Here is a 7,779-nt window from a genome sequence, read left to right on the forward strand (position 1 = left end):
TTTCTCAAATGAAACACACTGGCCATTTGAAAATATTTTAATCCAATAACACCCAAAATAAATTCACTCCAACAGCAAATATTTGTGGAGAATCTTCATGTGCAAATCATTGAGGTGTTTTGGAAGAGATAGAAGACAGGACTCAAAGATAACAAATGCGCTGTGACATCATGCCCTGCTGTCCGCCTAGTGGGGAAGACGGACTCTTAGAAGGGAGGCACTGGAGACTGTGCTAAGAGTCATCACAAAATTACAAACAAAATGCAACAAGAACCCAAGTGATAGTCATTAATTCTGCATCAAAGGGATCCAAGAAGGCTTTACAGATAAAGTGCCATCTGAATTACTGTCCTCACACTAAGATGAATTTTAGCATTCAGGGAAGGAACATTCAGCTTTAATGAGTGAACATCATGAACAAAGCTTTGGCAACAGAAAAGTGGCATTTTGTTCAAGGAATAAGTTGTTGGTTTGGGACTTCATTCTGTATTCAGTGTAGAGTCAAAAAAGTGTTTTTGAACAGGGTGCAATAGAACTGGTTCTTTTCTTTAAACAGAGCTTTTGGGCCAAGATAAGTGGCAAAGCTGGAGAGGGTAGAAGAGAGAGTAGAGGAGACTTCTTAGAACATTCTTATCAGAGTCTAGAAGAGAAATCAACAGCATCCTAAAAAGTAAAGAAGCAGTGAGATTGAAAAGATCAAAGATTATTTTAAGGCTTTCCAGAATGTGCCAATAAAGAACACAGAAGGCATAAAACTGGGAGAGTGAAATGGAGACAAAACTATTTTTACACAAGTGGAAACTGCAGTTTGATGTAAGGGTCTAGAGCCCAGGAAAAGTTACTCATCAAGAGGCAAGGCAGAAATCTGTGTTGGGGAGCAATGCAATGCCACTTTTCTGGGGGTCAGATTCTGAGGTTAGCACTTAAGGTCAATGTTGAACAGAGACAAAAAGTCCCAGTCCCCTAGGGGGACTGAGATCCACTTGTGTCGTAAGTCCAGTAGGGCCAGTGATTCTTACAGAGATAAGTGCCATCAGGGCACCAAAAGAAGTAGTATGTGTGTGCTTGGGGATCTGTTAAAAGGGAAACACTAGACGCCCATTTCCCATTACCTGTAGATGGAGTGGAATGGTGGCCAGAAACACCTGCATGAACTATATTATGTTTCCTGTTCAACATGCAGTTGATGCTATACAGAGCTAGACACCATGGGCCCATCTGTGTAGTGAAATGACCTCAAGCCCTTGGTGTGAAATGCTTATGGAGAGACAAGTGGTCAGGAAGTGCTGAGGGCTGGCAAGTGCCAGAAGCTGACTAAAGGAATTTGATCAAAGGATGAAGAGCCAAAGAAGAATCAAAGAAGGAGAATTAAGAGATGATTAAGGCATTATGTAGAACATGGAATGACAAGGAAGTGAAGAACATCAAGAAAGAGAGGACCTTCAACAATGTCAAACTCTATAAAGAGAAAGAGACCTCAAAGTCATCTTTTGAATCTGAAACTGGAACATTATTAAACATGTTAAAACATGGAACCTCCAAGAATGATGAAAAGATAAACCAAGTTATGAAATTGCGGATTTGGGCAATAAGAAAGTGGAGACAAAAAAGGAGAAGTTACACCAGACAATATAGAAATACAAAGGATCATGAGACTACTATGAGCAACTATATGCTGATAAAATGGACAACTTGGAAGAAATGGACAAATTCTTAGAAAAGTATAACCTTCCAAAATTAAGTGAAGTGAAAGTCAGTCAGTCATGTCCAACTGTGACCCCATGGACTGTAGGGCTGCCAGGCTCCTCTGTCCATGGAATTCTCCAGGCCAGAATACTGGTGTGGGTGGCCATTTCCTCCTCCAGGGGATCTTCCCAACCCAAGCATCGAACCCAGGTCTCCTGCATTGCAGGCAAATCTTTACCATCTGAGCCACCAGGGAAGCCCCAACCAGGAAGAAATAGAATATCTGAACAGACCAATCACAACTACAGAAATTGAAACTGTAATAAAAAAATCTTCCAACAAACAAACACCCAGGACCAGATGGCTTCACAGGTGAATTCTACCAAAAGTTTAGAGAAGAGTTAATACTTATCCTGCTCAAATGCTTCCAGAAAAATTGCAGAGGAAGGAAAACTTCCAAGCTCACTTTATGAGGCCACTATCACCCTGATACCAAAAACAGGTGTGATAAAGATGCCACACACACACACACACACACAAATTACAGGCCAGTATCACTGTTGAACATAGATGCAAAAATCTCCAACAAAATTCCAGTGAACGGACTCCCCCAAAAATTCTAGCGAACAGAATCCAACAACACATTACAAAGATCATACATCATGATCAAGTGGGCTTTATTCCAGGGATGCAAGGATTCTTCAATATACACAAATCAACCAGTGTAATACACCATATTAACAAACTGAAAGATAAAAACAATATGATCATCTCAATAGATGGAGAGAAAGCCTTTGACAAAATTCAACACCCATTTATGGTAGGAAAAAAAAAAATCTCTAGAAAGTAGGAATGGAAGAAACACACCTCAACATAATAAAGGCCATATACAACAAACTCATAGCAAAGATTATCCTCAATGGTGAAAAACTGAAAGCATTTCCTTTAAAATCAGGAACAAAACAAGTGTGCCCATCTCACCACTATTATTCAATATAGTTTTGGAAGTCCTAGCCACAGCAATCAGATAGGATAAAGAAATAAAAGGAATCCAGATTAGAAAATAAAAAGTGAAACTCTCATTGCAATGACATGTTTCTCTACATAAAAAACCCTAAAGATTCCACCAGAAATTACTAGAACTAATTGATAAATATTAGCTAATCAATGAAAAACAAAAACAAGATCAGGAGCTGACTGTGGCTCAAATCATGTACTCCTTATTGTAAAATTCAGACTTAAATTGAAGTAGGAAAAGCCACTTAGGTCATTCAGGTATGACCTAAGTCAAATCCCTTATGATTATACAGTGGAAGTAACAAATAGATTCAAGGGATTAGATCTGATAGATAAAGTCCCTGAAGAACTATGGAGGGAGGATCATGGCATTGTACAGGAGGCAGTGATCAAGACCATGCCCAAGGGAAAAAAAAATGCAAAAAGGAAAAATGGTTGTCTGAGGAGGCCTTACAAATAGCAGAGAAAAGAAGAGAAGCTAAGGCAAAAAGAGAAAAGGAAAGCTATACCCATTTGAATACAGAGTTCTGAAGAAGAGCAAGGAGAGAGAACAAAGCCTTCCTCAGTGATCAATGCAAAGAAATAGAGGAAAACAACAGAATGGGAAAGACTAGAGATCTCTTCAAGAAAATTAGAGATACCAAGGGAACATTTCATGCAAAGATGGGCTCGATAAAGGACAGAAATGGTATGGACCTAACAGAAGCAGAATATATTAAGAAGAGGTGGCAAAATACACAGAAGAACTATACAAAAAAGATCTTCATGACCCAGATAACAATGATGGTATGATCGGCCACCTAAAGCCAGACATCCTGGAATGAGAAGTCAAGTGGATCAACAAAATTAGAAATGAAAATGGAGAAATCACACCAAACAACACAGAAATACAAAGGATCATAAGAGACTACAACAGCAACTATATGCCAATTAAATGGACAACTTGGAAGAAATGGACAAATTCTTAGAAATATACAACTTTACAAAACTGAACAAGAAAGAAATAGAAAATCTTAACAGATCCATCACAAGCACAGAAATTGAAACTGTAATCGGTAATCTTCCAGCAAACAAAAGCCCAGGACCAGACGGCTTCACAGCTGAATTCTACCAAAAATTTAGAGAAGAGCTAACACCTATCCTGCTTAAACTCTTCCAGAAAATTGCAGAGGAAGGTAAATTTCCAAACTCATTCTATGAGGCCACCATCACCCTAATACCAAAACCAGACAAAGATGCCACCAAAAAAAGAAAACTACAGGCCAATATCACTGATGAACATAGATGCAACAATCCTTAACAAAATTCTAGCAAAAAGAAACCAACAACATATTTAAAAGATCATACATCATGACCAAGTGGGCTTTATCCAAGGGATGCAAGGATTCTTCAATATCCACAAATCAATCAATGTAATACACCACATTAACAAATTAAAAAGATAAAAACCATATGATTATCTCAATAGATGCAGAGAAAGCCTTTGTCAAAATCCAACATCCATTTATGATAAAAAAAAAAAAAACCCTCCAGAAAGCAGGAATAGAAGGAACATACCTCAACATAATAAAAGCTATATATGACAAACCCACAGCAAACATTATCCTCAATGGTGAACAATTGAAAGCATTTCCCCTAAAGTCAGGAACAAGACAAGGATGCCCACTCTCACCACTACTATTCAACATAGTTTTGGAAGTTTTGGCCACAGCAATCAGAGAAGAAAAAGAAATAAAAGGAATCCAGATTGGAAAAGAAGTAAAACTCTCACTGTTTGCAGATGACATGATCCTCTACCTAGAAAATCCTAAAGACTCCACCAGAAAATTACTAGAGCTAATCAATGAATATAATAAAGTTTCAGGATATAAAACTAACACAAAGAAATCCCTTGCATTCCTATACACTAACAGTGAGAAATGGAGAAGGCAATGGCACCCCACTCCAGTACTCTTGCCTGGAAAATCCCATGGACAGAGGAGCCTGGTAGGCTGCAGACCATGGGGTCGCGAAGAGTCGGACACAACTGAGCGACTTCACTTTCACTTTTCCCTTTCATGCATTGGAGAAGGAAATGGCAACCCACTCCAGTGTTCTTGCCTGGAGAATCCCAGGGATGTGGGAGCCTGGTGGGCCACCGTTTATGGGGTTGCACAGGGTCGGACACGACTGAAGTGACTTAGCAGCAGCAGCAGCAGCAACAGTGAGAAAACAGAAAGAGAAATTTAAGGAAACAATTCCATTCACCATTGCAACGAAAAGAATTACTTAGGAATATATCTACCTAAAGAAACAAAAGACCTATATATATAAAACTATAAAACACTGATGAAAGAAATCAAAGAGGACACAAATAGATGGAGAAATATACCATGTTCATGGATTGGAAGAATCAATATAGTGAAAATGAGTAGACTACCCAAAGCAATCTATAGATTCAATGCAATCCCTATCAAGTTACCAATAGTATTTTTCACAGAACTAGAACAAAAGATTTCACAATTTGTATGGAAATACAAAAAACCTCGAATAGCCAAAGCGATCTTGAGAAAGAAGAATGGAACTGAAGGGATCAACCTGCCTGACTTCAGGCTCTACTACAAAACTACAGTCATCAAGACAGTATGGTACTTACACAAAGATAGAAATATAGATCAATGGAACAATATAGAAAACCCAGAGATAAATCCACGTACCTATGGACACCTTATCTTCGACAAAGGAGGCAAGAATATACAATGGAGAAAAGACAATCTCTTTAACAAGTGGTGCTGGGAAAACTGGTCAACCATCTGTAAAAGAATGAAACTAGAACACTTTCTAACACCATACACAAAAATAAACTCAAAATGGATTAAAGATCTAAATGTAAGACCAGAAACTATAACGTTTCTAGAGGAAAACATAGGCAAAACACTCTCTGACATACATCACAGCAGGATCCTCTATGACCCACCTCCCAGAATATTGGAAATAAAAGCAAAAATAAACAAATGGGACCTAATTAAACTTAAAAGCTTTTGCACAACAAAGGAAACTATAAACAAGGTGAAAAGACAGCCTTCAGAATGGGAGAAGATAATAGCAAATGAAGAAACTGACAAACAACTAATCTCAAAAATATACAAGCAGCTCCTATAGCTCAATTCCAGAAAAATAAATGACCCAATCAAAAAATGGGCCAAAAAATTAAACAGACATTTCTCCAAAGAAGACATACAGATGGCTAACAAACACATGAAAAGATGCTCAACATCACTCATTATCAGAGAAATGCAAGTCAAGACCACAATGAGGTGCCATTTCACGCCAGTCACAATGGCTGCTATTCAAAAGTCTACAAGCAATAAATGCTGGAGAGGGTATGGAGAAAAGGGAACCCTCTTACACTGTTGGTGGGAATGCAAACTAGTACAGCCACTATGGAGAATAATGTGGAGATTCCTTAAAAAACTGGAAATAGAACTGCCATATGACCCAGCAATCCCACTGCTGGGCATACACACTGAGGAAACCAGAATTGAAAGAGATGTGTGTACCCTAATGTTCATCACAGCACTGTTTATAATAGCCAGGACATGGAAGCAACCAAGATATCCATCAGCAGACGAATGGATAAGAAAGCTGTGGTACATATACACAATGGAATATTACTCAGCCATTAAAAAAGAATACATTTGAATCAGTTCTAATGAGGTGGATAAAACTGGAGCCTATTATACAGAGTGAAGTAATCCAGAAAGAAAAACACCAATACAGTATCAGAACAGATCAGATCAGGTCAGTCACTCAGTTATGTCCGACTCTTTGCGACCCCATGAATTGCAGCATGCCAGGCCTCCCTGTCCATCACCAACACCGGATGGAATTTATAAAGATGGTAATGAAAACCCTATATGTGAGACAGCAAAAGAGACACAGACATATAGAACAGTCTTTTGGACTCTGTGTGAGAGGGTGAGGGTGGGATGATTTGGGAGAATGGCATTGAAATGTGTATATTATCATATGTGAAATGAATCGCCAGTCCAGGTTCGATGTATGAGACAGGGTGCTCAGGGCTGGTGCACTGGGATGACCCAGAGGGATGGGATGGGGAGGGAGGTGGAAGGGGGGTTCAGGATGGGGAACACATATACACCCGTGGCAGATTCATGTCAATGTATGACAAAACCACTACAACATTGTAAAATAATTAGCCTCCAATTAAAATAAATAAATTTATATTAAAAATAAAAATTTATATAAAAGGAATTCTATCCCATACAAAAAAATAAAAAGAGAGAGAGAGAGAAGTCAAGTGGGCCTTAGGAAGCATCACTATGAACAAAGCTAATGGAGGTGATGGAATTCCAGTTGAGCTATTTCAAATCCTGAAAGATGATGCTGTGAAAGTGCTGCACTCAATATGCCAGCAAATTTGGAAAACTCAGCAGTGGCCACAGAACTGGAAAAGGTCAATTTTCATTCCAATCCCAGAGAAAGGCAATGCCAAAGAATGCTCAAACTACCACACAACTACACTCATCTCACACACTAGCAAAGTAATACTCAAAATTCTCCAGTACATGAACCGTGAACTTCCAGATGTTGAAGCTGGTTTTAGAAAAGGCAGGGGAACCAGAGATCAAATTGCCAACATCTGCTGAATCATAGAAAAAGCAAGGGAGTTCCAGGAAAACAACTACTTGTGCTTTATTGACTACGCTGAAGCCTTTGACTGTGTGAATCACAACAAACTGTGAAAAATTCTTAAAGAGATGGGAATAGCAGACCACCTTACCTGCCTCTTGAGAAATCTGTATGCAGGTCAGGAAGCAACAGTTAGAACTGGACATGGAACAACAGACTGGTTCCAAATTGGGAAAGGAGTACATCAAGGCTGTATATTGTCACCCAGCTCATTTAGCTTATATGTAGAGTAAATCATGCAAAGTAGCTGGCTGGATAAACCACAGCTAGAATCAAGATAGCTGGGAGAAATATCAATAACCTCAGATATGCAGAAAACACCATCCTTATGGCAGAAAATGAAGAAGAACTAAAGAGCCTCTTGATGAAAGTGAAAGAGGAGAG

Source organism: Bubalus kerabau, chromosome 3, assembly GCF_029407905.1.
Source record: "Bubalus kerabau isolate K-KA32 ecotype Philippines breed swamp buffalo chromosome 3, PCC_UOA_SB_1v2, whole genome shotgun sequence".
NCBI classification, from domain to species: Eukaryota; Metazoa; Chordata; class Mammalia; order Artiodactyla; family Bovidae; genus Bubalus; species Bubalus kerabau.